Source organism: Zootoca vivipara, chromosome 5 (assembly GCF_963506605.1).
Source record: "Zootoca vivipara chromosome 5, rZooViv1.1, whole genome shotgun sequence".
Classification (NCBI taxonomy): domain Eukaryota; kingdom Metazoa; phylum Chordata; class Lepidosauria; order Squamata; family Lacertidae; genus Zootoca; species Zootoca vivipara.
This window is the reverse complement of record NC_083280.1, coordinates 84,955,946-84,976,704: the sequence shown is the minus strand read 5'-3', so window position 1 is coordinate 84,976,704 and position 20,759 is coordinate 84,955,946.

Here is a 20,759-nt window from a genome sequence, read left to right as displayed (position 1 = left end):
CCCACTGGAGCACTCGCAGGCCAGTGTTTCCCAATTGTCGGTGTTTATACTACATTTTTTTCAATTTGCCTTGAGAGAGTCTTTCAACCTCTTTTGTTGACCACTAGCATTACGCTTTCCATTTTTAAGTTTGGAATAGAGTAGTTGCTTTGGAAAATGATAATCAGGCATCTGAACAACATGACCAGTCCAACAAAGTTGGTGTTGACACTGGTGATCTTTGCTTCTTCCACTACACTGGCATTAGTTTGCCTGTCTTCCCAAGTGATGTGTAAAAAACATTGGAGACACCGTTGATGGAATCTTTCGAGGAGTTGGTGATGGTGTTTATAAGTGGTACAATAGCTTTGTAAACAAGCATTTTTGTTTCCCTGCGAATGTAACGAGTACCAGCCAATTGGCACTTGGCACAACCTGGCCAGTGCCTCAAACTGGCAGAACTGGTTTTCCCTGCACCAGATTCCGGAGAGAACATTTAATGAATCAAAACAAAATGTGGTGAATGAACTTCTGCAATGAACATCTGGATGCACCCAAGGCCTCCGAGTGAAGTTCTGATTGCAAAGATTATTTTTCTCTGGCTGGCAGATTTCCCTTTTTTTATTGCAAAATATGCTGTTATTTGTGGGGGAAACGATCCCCCCTGCACAACTGCATAGGAAGTTTTACAACTAGAATCACATACCGTAAGCTTATCTTAATGGATGTTTATAGTGGCATGGCAGTGCAGATAGCATGCCAAAACCATTAGCCTGAAAAGCATATATATACATGAACTTCCTTATCTTCTGCTGAACGACGGTCAGGTTAAACGTAAAGTAAATCCATATGCATCTCCAGCGCAGACATGCTGGCTTCAGACTCGTCATGTTACTCTAGCACTGCTATAACTTTCCTGGATTATTGCAGATGAACCCAAGAGCAAGAGTATTGGTTTTCAAAGAGCCCCGTTTTACAAGTTACTCGCAGCTTTCCATCTGGAAGATGTTCACTGCTCTCCACACCCAGTAACATCCCCCTTGAAGTTCTGCCTTAGTGAGCTGAAGATTCTAGAATTTAATTGCATCGTCCAAAGCAATGTTATCCTCGCATCTGAGAGCTGTGAGGGGTTTTTTTTTTGTGTGTGTCTCAAATAAAATTGAAGGCACACTTCACTCTTGCATCTAAAAGGGTGTGTTTTGGATCACTCTCGGATGAACTGCACCCTATGATTCTGAATGAGTCAGTCAGAAATAGTATCTGTGACTTGGGACCAGATATCTGGACAATTTTTAATTTGTTAAATACAGTCATACCTCGGTGTAAGTATGCTTCGGTTTGAGTACTCCATGGACCCATCTGGAACAGATTAATCCACTTTTCATTACTTTCAGTGGGAAATTTCGCTTCAGGTTAAGTATGCTTCAGGTTAAGTACGGACTTCCAGAACCAATTACACTCATACTTCGGGTTAAGTACGCTTCAGGTTGAGTACTCCACGGACCCGTCTGAACGGATTAATCTACTTTCCATTACTTTCAATTGAAAAGTTCGCTTCAGGTTACGTACACTTCAGGTTAAGTACAGACTTCTGGAACCAATTGTGTACTTAAACTGAGGTACCACTGTAAAAGAAGCCTTGAGGTTGACTATATGGGGAATAATTGTGTATGGTGGACTTGTAAAAGAGTATTGGGAAATGATCCATAATGAACTGGGGAAAAATGTTTAAAAGTACTTTCCCCCAAAAAAACCACAGAGTCCTTTCTGTTGGGGATAATTCAGGCTGAAAATGTATGCTACTACTGCGGCCCATGTTTTGTTAACCCCAAAATGGAAAACGAGCGAGGTCCCAACCAAAGAAGAATGGCAACTTAAGTTGACGGAATGTGCACAACTTGTAGACTTAACATATAGAATAAGAGAACATGAAGAACATACGTTTAAAGAAGATTGGAAAACGTTTATTGGATATATGGGAGCTGAAAACACTGGCAGCATTAAGATAAAGTCAACAGTGTAAATAAGTTTTGATGGATGCAATCATGGAATGCTGAATGGTTTAGTTTCTGTAAAATATTTCTGTAAAATATGCAGGGATTTATGATATGTAAAATGAACCATGGAAAGAGAAGAAGGGAAGTCATTGATATCTTAAGGGTGTAAAATGAGTATTTTAAATTGTAAAACAGAAAATTTAATAAAATATATAAACAGTGGAACCTTGGTTTACAAACGCGATCCGTTCCACAAAGGCATTCGTAAACAGAGGCATTCGCTCACTGAAGGCATGCTTCTGTGCATGTGTGAAGCGCCGATAGAGTGCTTCTGCGCATGCGCGAGCTGCGCAGATTGCGTCTGCGCATCCAACGCCGCGGAACCCGGATGTAAACACTTCCAGGTCCACACCATTCATAAACGGAGGCGTTCGTAAACGGGACTGTTTGTAAACTGAGGTACCACTGTATATAAAAAATAAAAGAAGCCTTGAGGAAAGGCAATTTTGGTTGGAGCTCAGTGCTAAGGGGGAAATTAACTCTCCCCTTCCACACCACAGTCCTGATCTGGACTGATCTCATCTTTCCCCCTTTGTTGCAGCTACTAGCATGGTATAATATGAAATATTTATTCTAGGGTCTCTAATTCACTGGCTGCATTTTTGTTGAAGTAACAGTAGTGAAATTGCAGCTAAGAAGCTCAAATCATATATATGCATAGCTGTCAACTTTCCCCCTTTTTAAAAGGGAAATTCCCTTATTCCGAATAGGATTCCTTGCGAGAAAAGGGAAAACTTGACAGCTATGTATATATGACCGATACCCCTCTTTGGAATTTAAACCAATGTTCCTACTTTAACATTCAAAAACTTTACTTGCATAGATGAATTAAAACATAGTATTTACAGGCACATGCTTATCTAAACATGGGTTAGTAGTCTCTTCTTATAACTTCCAAACAGCTGTGTTTTCCTCTCTTTCCAGAGCTCAACACTCAGCCTCCTGTATCTCAATTAGCCCATGCCTTGCAGCTACTATGAGAGATTTCCACTTTTGCCTTTTCCTGCAGCTTTGCTCTTTTTATTTCAAGCAGAGAAGAAGCACTCCAACACTCTCTTCAACTTAGCAGTGTTCACAGTGGACTCTAAAACACAGTCATCTTGCTTCACATAAATGGAGTCTCTCCTTCACTAGATACCTCCCATATCATCAAGATTAGCCAATCACATGAGAACTGCTAGAGAACTCTAGAATTCAGTCACCAACAAATCAATTTTAAATACATAGGAATGCATACAAGCATTTACAATTTCGGTGATTTAAATTACTATACTGAACCATTTTGACTGTGCCGATTGCAGGGTGGGGTGTGTGCTAGCTGGGAACATAGCAGGGAGCGAAGGGTTAAAGCTACCCTATCCCCTGTCCCATGCTCCTGATCAGAATTGGGGGCTCCAATTCTGGAAAATATTTTGGTAAGTTGGCTCTCAAGGCCAAACTACAAAGTCAACATTCCATGCAGTGTGTGTCTTAGGAATGCATTCTGCGCAGAAACCGAATCGGAGCATGCTTTTACAATATTCTCAACTTAAATCATAGGCAGAAGAACATTTCTGGGGCAACAAGCTCACCTTAGAATACAAGCAGACAGGGTTAGTTGGATAAGTTCATTTCTGTGCTATTTATATTCAAATTCTGGTGAAATCCCTATTTTAATTTTTTTATAAGTTACATTTCGGTACTGCCGCCCCGTGCCCAAAGGAGCCCAGGGCAGCAAACATCAGAAAGTTAAAACACTACAGTTTGGAGGGGAGCGGAATGGCACATATTTAAAGCATTTAAAAACCCAACCAGAAGCATTTCAAAACAATTAAAAGACCATCTAAGCACATTTCAAACATCTAATAACATTTAAAAGCAAACCACAGGTCTGGTGGTTTTATGGTATCTGCAGTTAGGGATGGACAACAGGTTATCCCCTTCCTTATCTTGGGTTGCTGTTGAATATAATAAATCCTGGAAGTGGGGAAGAAATGGTTTTATTGTGAAAGACAGCAAAACTGTGAGAGGAGATAGCATTCAAATGCAGCTGTTAATACATCTTAGCAGAGTTGGCCCACAGAGCACACACTCAGCACGGGAATTTCAAAGAGCTCAACATCGCTGCAGGGGCTTTGAAGTAGTAATTATCATCCACACTCATAAAGATGGGAGATGCTCACAGCTCCACCAGCGAGCAAGGAATGAGTTAGGCCTACTTTGGCTGGCACACACATCAAAGGTCCCAGCTCATAATTTGCTTAAAGAGATTAGAAGCAAAAAAGATGAGGGTAATCTTGAGGACGAGCAAGTGAAGTATGTTTCTCTCTGTACAGAAGGGGCGAACAATTGAATATCTACTCTGTCTGCAAGTGATTATTGCAAATCTTTCTGGAAAAACCTTGAGCAAAATTGCACTTGCCTTTTGGTTTCAGGGAAATCAAATAAGAACGGAAGCCCGATTGTAGAGCAGTTTTCCTTTGAATCTCAGAAGAGGGTGCTTGGTTAGGATCCAAATGAAATGGAGAGCTTTTCTGGTGATGAACTGAAATCTCCAAAGCGTTATCTTGCTGGACCATATATTGCACACCTGTACCTTGAAGCCTGAACCATTTGCACTTCTACTCAGGAAAATAAAAAACTCAGTTCAGTGAGATTTACCCCGGAATCTCACGGCCCCACGGCCTTTATCTTAAAATTGTTTAATTGATAACAAGGGGGAGACAATTATGTACGGACTAGGAAATGTTTGGAACTGGCTAGGAAAATACCGATAAATTTAAGTAACACTGAGTAAAGGAGAAATTATAACAAAAGAATTGTTTCAGTTTATGCCCACTATTGGGACAGGAGATATAATCAAATCTATAAAGAGCCTTGTGGTAACTTAAAAAGTAACAAAAGTATTGTACATAAGCTTTGGTGGACTTAAGTCTACTTCAATAGATGAATTGTCACAGGGTCAGAAAAGAATTGGATCAAATAGCAATGAAATGGGAAGGTCTGTGTAAACGCTACGATAAGCAAAGTGATCGTTCACAAAAGAAGTAATTGGATATAACGTAAGAATCCCAGTTTTGCTGTGTTAATGGACACCTGTAATGGAATGTGAAACCATGGTCTCTAACACTCCTGTCTCTGGAAAAAAACTCCTGCTAAAATATACCAGCAAGTCTTTAAAGTGACACAAAACTCTTTGTTGTTTTCAGCTGCAACAGATTAGCATGGCTAATCTGAACATAAACCCTTTGAGGAGCTTTATATTCTGGCTTTGTCATTAGGCATCATTCTACGTAATCTAATACCTCATATTAGTTTTGTGCAACACCTTTTGTAACTTGTGGCTCCCATTTCTCCCTAACCAATCCATGTGTTAAACGAACAGTGACATCAAAACTCAGATTATTCTGTTAAGAGCAACACCGCAATTGCCTCAGTTCATGTTAAATATAGCAATTTAATCCACCGAAATTGTAATTGCTTGTATGTGTTACTATGTGCTTAAATTTGATTGGTTGGTAACTGAATTCTAGAGAGTTCTCTAGTGGATCTCATGTGATTGGCTAGCATTGGTCACATAGGAGGCATCTAGTGACGGAGAGACTTCATTTTATTTGAAGCATAATGACTGTGTTTTAGAATCCACTGTGAACACTGCTAAGTCGCATAGAGTGTTGGAGTGCTTCTTCTCTGCTTGAAAGCAGAGAGCAAAGCTGCAGGAGAAGGTAAAAGTTGAAATCTCTCATAGCAGCTTCAAGGCATGGGCTAATTGAGATACAGAAGTCTGAGAAATCCTATATTGTTGGGAAGTAACCTTGGTGTTAATGGGAATGATGTTCGTACTTCTAATAATTGTTATGGATGGAGTGAGAATCCAAATCTTGCAAGCAAACTAAAAAGTACTTGATGGAACAACGAAACTTTGGTGGAGCACAGAGGTGGTTGCAAACAAAGAGCAGATGGAGAAACAAAAAGACGCACAAGTAATATTCTTATTCTGTTAAGTGGAGAGATGTGGTTTGTTTCTTTTCTCCTTCTGATGTTGGCTCCAGAAGAAACTGTTTAGCTGTGCTGCAGATGCCTCAAGGACTGATAAGGGGTGGTCCAAAAGTGGCTAATTAGGATCTAAAAATAGCTATGATTCAAAAGTATTAAGTGATGACCGGAATGTCCAGCATAACAATAACTTTGCCATCACAAGCAGATGCCAGTTGGGGATGGGGAACATGGAATGAAAATTCGCTTTTGTTGTTCACATCTGAAAGCTGAAAAGAGCCCAAGTGGAAACAGATGTTGCCTGGAAAACTCTGTCAGAATTATCAAGTAACAGCCAGTTGCCTGGAAAACTGAACAAGTAATTCCTAGCTAAGGATGGTCGGATCATGTTAAATGAAAAGAGCTTTTTCCCTGCTGGAAAGAAGCCCATTTTGAAAATCATTAAAAGTTGTCAGTTTTGAAGAATTTTTTTTTTTAAAAAAATTGGAAAGTATTTACTGGTATGTTACCATATAAGTATTTGCACAGAAGAGGAGTTACAAAGATGTCTGAAAGGTTTACTTATACTAGCTAGTGTGTGCTTGGGGTGGGGAACAGGATCTGACAGGTGGGCTGGTTCTTTAATCTCCCCATCCCCTGCCACATCATGGGAAAATTTGAATATATGGGTGGAGCTACTTGCCTGTCTTGCTGCAAATGGGCTCTCTGTAACCACCATTCAGCTGATCAGAGGTCACAGCCATAGTTTGTGGGAAATAGCCTCATGGACCAAATGGGGACCTATGCCAGGCCCAGTTAAGCCCCTGAGTCAGAGGTCACCTACTCCTGGTATAGTGGTTAGAGTATCAGATCAGCGACACCCACTCACCTATGAAGCTCACTGTGTAACCTTGGACCAGGCACCAACTCTCGGGCCAGTATACCTGAAGGAGTGCCTCCACCCCCATCGTTCAGCCCGGACACTGAGGTCCAGCTCTGAGGGCCTTCTGGCAGTTCCCTCACTGCGAGAAGTGAAGCTACAGGGAACCAGGAAGAGGGCCTTCTTGGTAGTGGCGCCCGCCCTGTGGAACGCCCTCCCATCAGATGTCAAGGAAATAAACAACTATCTGACTTTTTTTAGAAGACATCTGATGGCAGTCCTGTTTAGGGAAGTTTTTAATGTTTGAAGTCTGTTTTTAGTCCTCTGTTGGGAGCTGTCCAGAGTGGCTGGGGAAACCCAGCCAGGTGGGTGGGGTATAAATAATAAAATTATTATTAATAATAATGTTACAAAAGTTGGGTGCCGCCGTCTCTCTCCGCTGAGCGGTAGCAAGAGTCCCTGGGGTTTCAGGCATATACCCAGGGTTTGTGGAGATTTGAGACACGTCAGAGACTGTCGTAGCTATAAGAAATACCGTTTGTCCACCTATTTACAGCTTCAGTCTGTATGGAGGGAGTTGAGATCTTACAGCAGGGTCATTTCAGGAGGGGCTTGTACCCCACAGCAGTGCAGCTATGGAGTCCAAGGCATCTCATCCTATATATGCTTTTCAGGTTTGTACATTTCACTAATTTTACAATCATTTTAACATTTCAAAACTTGACTTCCTCCGCCCTCTTTTTGCGGTTCCTTAAATTTATTTTTAATATCTTCTGCATATCCAAATTAACTTAATTAGCTCATTTATTCATCTGCGTTAAATATATACCCTTATGAAACTGCAGGTTATTACAATAATCCTGTGTAACGAAATAACCCTAGGATGATATATTTGGTCGCAGCCTGGATGTATAAGGGTTAATGCATCTCCTACCCTGAGTTACATCACATGCTTTTGGGGGCGGGGTTACGAACATTCTATGAGGAGAAAAGGGCCGTTAGTGACAGTTGGCAGTTGGGGAGAGAGAGGGAGGTGAAGCAGGAGAGTGTGAGCGTGGGTGATGGTAGAATAGGTTTATAGAGTAGTGTTAGGTGAGGAATTGGTGAGGTTTGAAGTTATAAGTTTAACAAGAACAGTTCCATTGAAACCACATGCTTGTACACATGAACCTTGAATGCAACCATTAAGTTCATAAGCCATTAAATGTTAAATTAAAGTTCCATGTGTACTATCTTCTGTGTGATCTTTCCAGCATGGCTCAACTGGTGGGGATACTCATTAGAAGGACAAAACCCCTTTTCTAAGGCAGAAAGGATAGGTTGTTGTCCCTTGAGTGCACCGAGAGGAGGAAGAAGAAGGAGACTGGTTCGAGGGTGACACAAAGTTTCCTCAGGTGGGAGGAAAGCTTCAAGTGGGGGAAAGCTCGAGTGAGGAGAACCCCTTATGGTTGTGTACATTAAGAATAGTCTCATATTTCCCCTCAGAACTTAAAAGAAACCGTGCCACGTTTTGGGCTGGAAAAGCACTTTCATTTTACCTTTAAATTCCAAGCGTTGTGAGGGGGTTCATAAGGAGAATAACTGGGATAGTGGGAGTGAACTTTACCTCAGGACATCCCCATTAAAGCCTTGCACAATCTGAGAAGTAGGTTGTACAATAAAGACGGAAAGTAGAGGACTTTCGTCACATCCTGCCAATGTTCTTATCTGTTTACAATTTATCCGTAAGTATTCCACAAACCATTTCCATTCTTTTATCAAAAGTTTGTTATGGTTTCTTATTCTTCTGGTAAGTTTTGCCATTTCTGCATATCCCATAAGCTTTTGTACCCATTCTTCCTTTGCTGGGACTTCTGCTTCTTTCCATTTTGGGGTAAGTAACATTCTTGCCACTGTAGAAGCGTACATGAATCAGTTTCTATACAGTTTTAGTAGTTCTGTCCCTATAATTCCCAAAAGAAGAGTTTCTGTTTGTTTGTTTTTTTACAAACATTATTTTAAACATCCTTTTCAATTCATTATATATCATTTCCCAGTAAGCTTTAACCTTACTACAAGACCACAACATATGATAAAACAACCTTCTTTCTTTTTACATTTCCAACACTTATTTGATTTAGATTTATACATTTTTGACAATTTACTTGGTGTTAGATACCATTGATAAATCATTTTCATATGATTTTCTCTTAGACCATAAGATGCTATAAATTTCATATCCATATTCCACAATCATCCCCATGCTGCCATGTCTATATAATGACCAATTTCTATTGCCCAATGTTCCAAGGCATCTCTTCCAGCCAACCTTCAGCCAGCCTGCCCAACATGGATTCCAAACTTCCTTCTTTTTCTTCCCAGCAAACCTTGTGCAAAACTCTTTTGCTGACCCCTCACACCCAGCTACCTCGACAACCGTCCAAATCCCCAGGCTCTGTTCAAACCTCAGGGCAACAGGGAGGTACAGTTCTTTTGCATTGCCAATGGCTTTCAATGACCCTGCCTTGTTTCTTAATGGCCCTAGCTTGGCCCAGAGAGTTTTGCATAGGCTAGCCCAAGAAATCCCCTGCAGCTTGCATTTCTTCTTCAAATCCCAAATAACCAAAATCCTACCATTTATTAATTTCTAGGGTTTAGGGGGAGGGGTCTGTAACAATCTGTAACAATAGTGAAGTCACCGCAGCTAAACGTAATGCAGGAGGGAGGCTCATTTTCAAAAATGCACACGTTATATACCCAATTTAAACCACAATGGTTCTTGAGAACTACTTTAACATCCTAATGGATCTTGAATGAGAGAAAACCTTTCCAGCTTGGGGTTTTAAATTGCATTCTCGATTGCAAGCGAGGTCAAGCAGAAGTGCTCAAAAACAAGAGGACAGGCTTCTGGAAGCAGCCCTTTTTAAATTATTAAATAGTCGTCACATCCAGATATTGGGTCCTGCAAATGTAAGTCTCCACAGGTTTGGAATAGGGCATGCAAGAACAATTGGAGGGAAATTATGAACATTGGTCTGTGCTGTTCAGTGTCTGGAGGCAGTTGGAGGGTGGATGGCAGCGAACAGATTGAAGTGGAATCCTGACAAGACAGAAGTACTGTTTTGGGGGGACAGGGGACAAGCAGGTGTGGGGGACTCACTGGTCCTGGATGGGGTAACTGTCACCTGAGTCATTTTGGACTCACAGCTGTCCATGGAGGTGCAGGTCATTTTTGTGTCCAGGGCAGCTGTCTACCATCTCCATCTGGTACGCAGTCTGAGACCCTACCAGACTGTCTCGCCAGAGTGGTGCATGCTCTGGTTATCTTCCGCTTGGACTACTGCAATGCGCTCTACATGGGGCTACCTTTGAAGGTGACCCGGAAACTACAACTAATCCAGAATGCAGCAGCTAGACTGGTAGTAGCCACCAAGACCACATAACACTAGTCCTGAAAGACCTACATTGGCTCCCAGTATGTATCCGAGCACAATTCAAAGTGTTGGTGCTGACCTTTAAAGCCCTAAATGGCCTTGGCCCAGTATACATGAAGGAGCGTCTCCACCCCCATCATTCAGCCCAAACACTGAGATCCAGCTTCGAGGGCCTTCTAGCGGTTCCCTCACTGCAAGATGTGAAGGCAGAGGGCCTTCTCGGTGGTGGTGCCCACCCTGTGGAATGCCCTCCTGTCAGATGTCCAGGAGATAAAGAACTATGCAACTTTCAGAAGACATCTGAAGGCAACCCTGTATAGGGAAGTTTTTAATGTTTGATGTCTTATCATGTTTTTAATATTCTGTTGGGAGGTGCCCAGAGTGGCTGGGGAAGCCCAGCCAGATGGGGTACAAATATATTATTATTATTATTATTATTATTATTATTATTATTATTATTATAGGGCTGATTTTTTTCTGTTGCTCCAGTTTCCCGATGACCTGTCATGTTGCTTGTCTCTCATGTCCTCTTTTCTAATTTTAGATTCTAAACTCCTTGGGAGCAGGACTCTGGGTTTGTTTGTTTGTTTGTTTGTTTTGCTGACACATGGTAGTGTCTAATCTATTGGTCAACTCCTCCAAAATCTGGGAACAGTGTCAACTGCAGATAGGTCAGAGACTGCAAGGAAAGCTGGAGAGATTTCAGTGTGGAAGAATGTGATGGTAACAGCCAGTCATTGGAAGTCAGAGGCTTCCCCCCTCCTCAGTAGATTGTGGAGGGGGGCACTATGGCTAATAAGGTGGGATGCATCTGAAACCGTGATAAGAGGCACTTTTATTAGTGCTGCACCCAGTGCTATGTTTGTATATCTTCGCAAAGCCAGGAGGCAGAATGCCAAAAGCTGTCTCCTTTCATCATAACATATGCAACTGATGCAAAAGAACTGAGGCCTTCAGACTGGAGCCTTATTTCACAGGGGTCATTCCGATTTTTCTCGGTGCTGTTTGGAAAGTTAGCTTCTCGACATTCCTGCTACTTCAGCAATTGCTCTTCTGTTGTCTGCCATCCCCGCTGGTGAGCGGAACTTGGCAGGGCTGTGTGTTTCCAGCCTTTTCCTCCCTTTCCACTACCCTTTCTCAGTCTGTGCGGGCACATAGGTCATTTTGCACCTGTGTGCATACAACAGTAAGAATTGCCAGTGCTTTTTTCCAGCTGGAGCACAGTTCCGGCACCTCTCAGACGGGCGCCATTGCGGACTGCCGCTCCCCACAGCCCGCTTCCTGCCTTTACGTACTTCTGAGAAGCCCCAAACGAACATTGGAAGTCGAAACCGAAGCTGGGCAGAGTGTGCAAATCTACACTTTTAAAAAGATTTATGGGTATGTTTAGCCTGGAGAAGAGAAGGTTAAGGGGTGATATGATAGCCATGTTCAAATAAATAAAAGGATGTCATATAGAGGAGGGAGAAAGGTTGTTTTCTGCTGCTCCAGAGAAGCGGACAGGGAGCAATGGATTCAAACTACAAGAAAGAAGATTCCACCAAAACATTAGGGAAAAACTTCCTGACAGTAAGAGCTGCTCGACAGTGGAATTTGCTACCAAGGAGTGTGGTGGAGTCTCCTTCTTTGGAGGTCTTTAAGCAGAGGCTTGACATGCATATGTCAAGAATGCTTTGATGGTGTTTCCTGCTTGGCAGGGGGTTGGACTGGATGGCCCTTGTGGTCTCTTCCAACTCTATGATTCTATGACTCCACCTAGCTCCTAACCACGATTGATCAAGCTACAGCGTAGGGCCAATTCATACTTCCTTTTCTCCAATCCACCTCCCGTGTTGCAGTGGCAGGCTTTAAGCTGCCCAGCCAAGCCTCTACAATTGCACACACATGTTTGCATGAGGTCCCTTCTAAGCTGCCCTATCCATCCACCTGAATTTAAAAGAATGAGGGAGGCAGCAGCACATTTATTTGACCTGCACCAGAACCAGGGGCACCAGTATCTGTTCAGGGTTGCCCCAAGTCACCTGGCAACTTACTGTAACAACTTCATGGTGAGTTCTGGCACCTATTTTTCTTGAGAAAAAAGCACTGGCAATTGTAAGAAAGTAGTAAAGCCCAAGAAGCGTCTTCCCTAAGAGCAAGTTGTTGCAAGGGTATGTTTTTGATGGTGCTGGGTAGGCGGCAATATTCATTTCCATCTTTTTAAATACATTTCTAATAAAGGTGGCCACTACCTTTCTTGCTTGCCTTACATTCATTTCATGACCAAGTGTTTTTAGAATTTTAGCAAAGGGGAGATTTTTCCTTTCCATTCTCCCTCCTCCTTGCTCTCCTGCTCCTGTGGAGCTATGAGCCTTTGTAAAAACAAAAACAAAAAGTTCCTGTTGATGCCAATAGGAACATCTTGTCTTTTTAGTTTAATAAGCCCTGTAGCCATGTAGGTGGTAATTGTGGAAGGGAGGTCGTAGCTGGGCAGGGAAGTAGTTAAGCCTCTTGCCATTGGGTGCTGTGATCCTGAAAACCACTGGGGACTTTCTAAAATCGGTTTTAAGGAAAACAGGAAGCATATCTGACTCTTAATAGCCTGATTCCGATGGAGCCTCATGTAAGCCAGGCGATTGCTGCTGAGAGGGATGCAGGCTTTCCCAGAGACAGGGGCCTCAGCTACACTCAGTCAGTTATATCATTGTAAAGATGAGACACCAGAGGGTGCTGAGGAGCAAAAAACTTTGTGCGATTTTACGTAGGGTTTTTTCTTTTCTTTAGTTATAATGCTCTAGTCTAATTTATGACTTACTTATAGCATTTTCCCCCTTCTCTGCGTAGATCCAGCCAGGTTAAAAAATCTGAAGCTCCTGGTTCGTAGAGCCCTTGGCCACATTCCCCCCCCCCCTGCCTGTTGCTTGCCTTATCCCTCATTTCATGACCCATTTTCCCTCAGGGATGGAGTGGAAGGAGCATGGCATGCTAAAGAGACAAGCAGAGGTAAGTATTGGGGGATGGAGAAAGCTGACCAGCGATTCTGCTTCTTCTCCAGCTGTCTCTGTCTGTCTTTGAGGGAAGCCTTCGGAATTCCCAGCCGTCCGTGTGGCTTACATGTGGCTGCTTTGCAATGTGTACAGAGAGTGGCTGGCTTAAGGCTGCCTGCTGAATTTATGACTCAGGAGATACGAACCAGGAAATTTCCAGCTCGCTCTTAGCTATGAGACGACACCGGCATGAGCTTGCCTGGGAAAGTTTGAAAACCCCTGAAATTGTGCGGTTTCCTTGATTCGAAGGAGACAGAGTTTGTGGCAACAAAGGGCGTCTGCAGACATCCTTGTTAATTTGTGCATCCGTAATGGTTTTGTGGGAATGGTGCATCCAAAATGCCATGCAAAGGGTTAGTTCTGTAGCATAGAATAATGTGATGCCATATTTACTGAGGCAGTCGTCCCCGTCCCCACCCAGTTATTCAGTTACCGTGTTTCTCAAAAAATAAGACACCGTCTTATATTTATTTTTCCTCAAAAAAACATGGCGGCTTATTTTCAGGGGGTGTCTTATTTTTTTTATTAAGTATGGTACAGTTTAACCTGCAAGGTTAAACTGCTTATCACTATGGCTTATTTTCGGGGTATGGCTTATTTTCGGGGTATGGCTTAGTTTCGGAGAAACACGGTATCAGCTGTTGTTTGAGTTTTAACAGTGAGAGCAGCAAGTGTGTTGTTTTATGCTGCTGCCTGCCTCAGAGCCACTCGGTAAATACCAGTCAATCTCAGATACAAATTCATGTAAATACGTTTCAGTGACATACAGTAAATATTACCTACCTCACTTGTACATTCAATCTGACAGGAGAAAGTACCGCAAGGAAAAGTAATATCAGGGGCGTAGCCAGGATGAAAATCAGGGGGGGCAGGGGGCGGAGAGCCAAGGGGCGGGGGCGGGGCCACATCGGAGCAGCCCGATTTCGGGCTGCTCCGACTCCCTCCTCCCCCTCCGCGATCGGCAGGGACGAGGGGGAGCCAGGATCAGCCCGAAATCGGGCTGCTCCGACTCCCTCCTCCCCCTCCGCGATAGGAAGTGACGAGGGGGAGCCAGGATCAGCCCAAAATCGGGCTGCTCCGACTCCCTCCTCCCCCTCCACGATCGGAAGGGACGAGGGGGAGCCAGGATCAGCCCGAAATCGGGCTGCTCCGACTCCCTCCTCCCCCTCCACGATCGGCAGGGCCGAGGGGGAGCCAGGATCAGCCCGAAATCGGGCTGCTCCGATCCCCTCCTCCCCCTCTGCAATCGCTGGGGCAGGTGGAGGGAAAGCCCCAGAGCCACACAAAGCGGTTGCCTGGCTTTCCCTCTGCCCGCCCCACAGCCAGCCGGCTAGAAGGGACGTCTCCCTTCTCCCTTGCTGGCTGTGGGGCGGAGGGAGGGAAAGCCAGCCAAACGCTTTGCGCGGCTCTGGTGCTTTCCCGCCGCCCGCCCCACAGCCAGCCAGGGAGAAGGGAGACGGCACCGGGCGGGCAGTGGGGCAGGCTGGCCAGCGGCCCTGCTTCTAGGGGGGGCAATTGCCCCCTCCTGCCCCCCCTGCCTACGCCCATGAGTAATATTCTGTTTTTAAACTTTAAAATGCAAGTGTTGTCTGGTTCTTCTAGGGGGGGTGGGGGGAAGAGAACTATTAAAAAGGGCCAAGTGGCTCAGGGCAACTCTGTAATAATAATAATAATAATAATAATAATAATAATAATAATAATAATAATTTATTATTTATACCCCACCCATCTGGCCGGGTTCCCCCAGCCACTCTGGGCGGCTTCCAACAAAATATTAAAATACAGAAATTCATCAAACATTAAAAGCTTCCCTAAACTGTACTTCTGTAAAGTATAATTGCCACAGATTTGTGGTTATGATGGCATCAAGGTGGTTATTTACAGCCCTGTTTTTAACAGTGTTCAGAATGGACAGACTGCTCCATTTCCATTGGTTGCATGACCTGTAACTTCCTGCTGAAATCCTGTAACTTTTTGTCCCACTTTTGTTATGCTGTTGTGGATGAGTGCCCCTCCAGAATAAGGATGCTGGTGGTGCTGTGGTCTAAACCACTGAACCTCTTGGGCTTGCTGATCGGAAGGTTGGCAGTTCAAATCCCCACAACGGTGTAAGCTTCCGTCACTCTGTCCCAGCTCCTGCCAACCTAGCAGTTCGAAAGCACGGCAGTGCAAGTAGATAAATAGGTACAGCTGTGGCAGGAAGGTAAATGGGGTTTCCGTGCGCTCTGGCACTTGTCACAGTCCTCTGTGCGCCAGTAGCGGTTTAGTCATGCTGGCCAAATGACCTGGAAAGCTGTCTTGTGGACAAACGCTGGCTCCCTCGGCCTGAAAGCGAGATGAGCGCCACAACCCCATAATCGCCTTGGACTAGACTTAACCGCCCAGGGGTCCTTTTCCTTTACCTTACCTCCAGAATGCAGAAATGTGGAAGCATTAGGGAAGCATTGCTGAACAACTATTGAAGTAGAATAATGTGTGGATACTCCCATATGAATCCACCACTAATGCACTACTATTGCATCAGTAATATGTTGCAGAATACACCCGCAAAAACCGCCAGTCTATACGGGACCCAGGATGGCTTGGTGACTTCAGTGCCCTAAACCCGGTTTCTGTTAGTCAGCATTGTATTTCGTAAATGCATTGGGCATTTTTTTTAAAAAAATTATTTTACTTGACCAAACTTTTGGGATCCAAGACCTTTGGCTGACACGCTTCCCAACAGTGCCTGTACATTCCTCGGCCTTAGGACATCACAAGTGATCTTGTAAAGCATAAAGCTATTCTGCACATGAGCTCCTCTTAATACCAAGGCATGGTGTTGCTAGACGTGCCTCAGAAGCAGAGTTATCCCTGGAACACATGGAATGAAAAGCAACAACAGGAGCATATTAGCACCGGCGGACAAGGGGGCTTTGATATGCTCTGCAGTCCTTCGGGGGGCAGGTGATTGTACATGGATAGAAAATGTGGGGGAAGTGGATGTGAAGGACCACTAGGAATGTCAAAAGCAGGATGGCCACGTCCCATAAATGTGAATAAGAAAGAGATGAGTGTACCTGCGAGTCGTAAGGTACATGGGCTGAGCCTCTTGGGCTTGCCGATCAGAAGGTCAGCGGTTTGAATCCCCGTGACGGAGGGAGCTCCCGTTGCTCTGTCCCAGCTCCTGCCAACCTAGCAGTTCAAAAGCATGCCAGCGCAAGTAGATAAATAGGTACCGCTGTGACGGGAAGGTAAACGGCGTTTCCATGCGCTCTGGTTTCCGTCACGGTGTTCCGTTGCTCTAGAAGCAGTTTAGTCATGCTGGCCACAGGACCTGGAAAGCTGTCTGTGGATAAATGCCGGCTCCCTCAGCCTGAAAGCAAGATAAGTGCCACAACCCCATAGTTCAAGGGCGTACCCACCATGCGGCAAGTTAGGGCAGCTGCCCTACTCTAGAAGCAGGGCTGGTGGGCAGAGGCGGAGCACAGCCCGGCGGAGCGCGAGTTCGCCATTCCCGCCGGACCGCGCCGCACCCTCCCTCCAGCTCCGCCGGACCGCGCCGCACCCTCCCTCCAGCTCCCTCTGGCAAGGCCAAGCGCGGCGGGGAACCAGAGAGCGCGGCGCGGCGGGCAGGAACGCTGAACTCGCGCTCCGCTGGGCTGGGCTCCGCCTCCGCCCACCAGCCCTGCTGCTAGGGAGGGGCACAGCCCGGCGGAGCGCGAGTTCGCTGTTCCCGCCCACTTTGTGGCCCCTCCCCTTCCGTGCCTTGGCCCCTCCCCTTGCCCCCCCCCTAGTTTTGATCCTGGGTACGCCCATGCCATAGTTGCCTTGGACTGGACTTAACCGTCCAGGGGTCCTGGTCCTTTACCCATGAGTCATAACATTGGAGGTTGCACGAGAAAGGGATTGAAGTTATATTTTTGCCTTTACATTTTCTCTATATAGCGATAGAAGATTTGTTTGTTAAGTTCTGGGATGATTTCTCAGGGGACAAAAACACCCTTGTCAGTGGCTTTTCACAAACTAGAGGGGGAGGGTGATATTCAGAGTGTTGGGAGGTGATTTGGTAGCCTTCGCTGCAGGAAGCTGTACGCTCATCAGAGCAATGACTGTACCACATTTGATGGGTATCTTGGTTAGGGCACATATGACACAGGTCTGTCCAACACACTGCCTAGTTCAGGAGCCTAGGATTTGCTTTCTGAATGATTTGTTCCATGACCGCTTCTCATTCCACATCATTGTTTTTATAAGCTGTGTTGCGTTGGCTTCACTGCAATGACGTTTTATTGTTGTGTAGTACTGTAACCCCGCCATGGGATTATATAATGAGCAGCAGGCAAGAAATTCTTTGTCTATAAAAGTGAACAAATAAATACCTGTTCTTTAGCAAATTCCCTTTGATGGAGTATGTTCAGGAATGCAGGAAACGTGTTGAATGCATTACCGGATGCAGAAGCCTCATTTCTGAGACTCTCAGCTTTCAGATTATATATGTTTCTGGTCCTTCCTTTGATACTTTTGGAAGTATGTGGTTCATAACTGCTGAAACCTCCAAACCCCCAGAATTTGAGGGGTTTCGGTGCCTTTTTCCTCCAAGATTAGCCGTAGCCCAAATACATTACACAAGATAGTTTTTAAAATGCAAAATATATTACGCACCGTATGAGATGTCATGCAAATTTGCTCAGTTTGTAGAATGCATTTCCAGTTGCAGAACCCGCCTTTTCTTGACATAGGTCTTGATTGCACATACAAGTGTGATGCAGACACAACCCTTGGCCATGTTTGTATTATTTTTTTCGCTGCACTCGGGAAAGTGCATTTGTGTGCCACATGCCCTGCCTGATATATGTGGTAGATTGTCTCACAGGAACTGGAAATTCCTTATGTGCCCCAAGCCAATCCCAACCTGTTGGCAATGCTACTAAGACAGCTGTAACTGATTACAGGTAGGTAGCCGTTTTGGTCTGACGTAGTCGAAACAAAATAAAAAAAATCCTTCCAGTAGCACCTTAGAGACCAACTAAGTTTGTCATTGGTATGAGCTTTTGTGTGCATGATGTTAAAGAGTCTGTTTTTCCTCTCCTGTAAGACATGAAGGTTTGGTTCTGTGACAACCAAAACAAAAGGGTAGTTTATTGTGGGTGTGCTCCCCCAATCCTGGCTCCTCTGATTTCCCTACCCTTTCCCATCTTCCACTGCTTCCTTCTTTGGTAATGACCAGGGCAATGTTGTTGTGGCTTGTTTCCTGTTTTGTTTCTGAGGAGCACACAGTGGGGAACAAAGTAGGCTGGTTGTCCCAGCACCATGGAGAGCTCCGGGTCTGCAGACAGTGCTCCATCCCAACCCTACCTGGCAGGGATCTTCTGTATGCAAAACAGATGCTCTAGCACTGAGCTATGACTCTTCCTCAGCTCTGGGGACTTCCTCATATCCAGAAACCAAAGTTAATAGTGATTCAATATAGCCTGGTGCTAGTGTTGTCCAGGTGTTAAAACTTGCCTGTTGTGAGAGGGCAGAACTCAGGGAGAGTGACAGGCTGTCAGTCAACAAAATCACCTTCAGGTCAGTATGAAACCAACTAGTTTTCTTTCTTTTTGCCAGGTCTTGGGTTGTGTTTTCCATAGAGGGTGGCACCAGTGTTTGGGCAATTGGCATTTTTTTTAAAAAAAAATCTGCAAACATTTAAATCAACTAACATTGTGCAGATGAGAATTGTTTAGATTGTCCTTCCAGGCAGTCACTTTGCAATAACCTTCCTTGCCAGAATCTAGAGATCAAATCAAAATAATAATTTGTGACCCGTGAGCTAAAATAAGGCTGAAATTGAGCTCTCTGGAAGGGGAAAGACTTCTCTTGCTTTTTCCTCCTCTGCGTGTGTGCGCACTGGGAGAAGGGTTCCCGTAAGATAAAAATTGCAGTGGGAGTTTATGACCTTAAGATGAAGCAGGTCTCCTGTTTTTTGTTTAGAATCTGTGGTGTTTTAAATGTCTGTGCTGTATTATTTATCCTCCTGGCTTTTGCACACGGGGCTTTATTTGCAGAAGGAAAGTGAGGTAATAAATCAGTCAACTGAAGAGCCAAGGAGGGAGAAAGCAGAGCCAAATAAGTTACTTAACTCACTAAACCCAGATGGAGAGGAAAGAGCTGAGCCAGGAAGGAAGGAGGGAGCAGGAAGGAGCAAGACGCTCGCGGTGGCTGCCAACTTTTGATTTGGAAATGCTGGTCCTGGGGCAGGGTTAGGGCTTTCAGTAGAGGGGGGTTGCGGGTGGGTAGAGCTAATAGCCAAGTTTTCTCCAATTGCTCCTGTGGTTGGTGCTGAAAGGCCCAGTGGGTCGAGCGCCAAACAGAAGGGGGGGGGGTCTTCCAAGGTCTTTGTTTTAGTGAATAGCAGCCCCCTGAGTGAGATAAGTCACACCCTGGAAGAGGGTCGGCAGGTGGTGCTGTGCTCTAAACCACTGAGCCTCTCAGGCTTGCTGATCGGCAGTTCGAATCCCCGCGATGGGGTGAGCTCCTGTCACTTTGTCCCAGCTCCTGCCATCCTAGCAGTTCGAAAGCACACCAGTGCAGATAGATAAATAGGTACCGCTGCTGCAGGAAGGAAAATGTCGTTTCCATGTGCTCTGACGTCCATCATGGTGCTCTGTTGCACCAGAAGCAGTTTAGTCATGTTGGCCAGATGACCCAAAAAGCTGTCTGTGGACAAAGGCTAGCTCCCTTGGCCTGAAAGCAAGATGAGCACCGCAACCCCGTAGTCGCCTTTGACTGTACTTAACTATCCAGGGGTCCTTTACCTTTACCTTTTACCATCTCTTTCTTAATGTGCCATTCCTGTTTGGCTGTTGATATTCAAGGCGTATGTTTTGATACCCTCTTGCCACTGAGATTGTCGCAACACCCGCCCACTCACACCCAGCCTGATATTTATGGGATTAATGTGAAAATAGCAAGGGGAAACATGGGCTCCTTGCGGGAAGGGCAAGAATGAATAGTGCCGCCTCCTAGCTGCTTTTAGCTTCATGGAAGATTTAAAAAGACAGCTGTCACTGCTGTCGATGTGGAGCCCTCCACATGTTGTTAGGCGACAAGAGCAGACTTTTTCTGCGGTGTCTCCTCACTTGTGGAATGCTCTCCCCATGGAGTCTCGCCTGGCACCTTTGCTACATGCCTTTAGGTGCCAGGCAAAAATATTCCTCTTCTACCGGGCCTTTGGCTAATTAGACTACCAATGGTCTTTTAAACTGTGTGTGGAGGGGCTGTTTTTGTTGGTTACTATGTTATGTATTTTAGTGTCTCTCTTATCGTCAACTGCCCTGTCATGCTCAGATGAAGGGCAGTATAGAAATTTAATAAATAAAACAAAATTAACTCCCATCATTCCCAACCATTGGCCATGTTCTCTGGGGATGATGGGAGTGGTAGTCCAATAATGGCTGCCCTTGCTGTGGAACAATTCTTAGAGTAT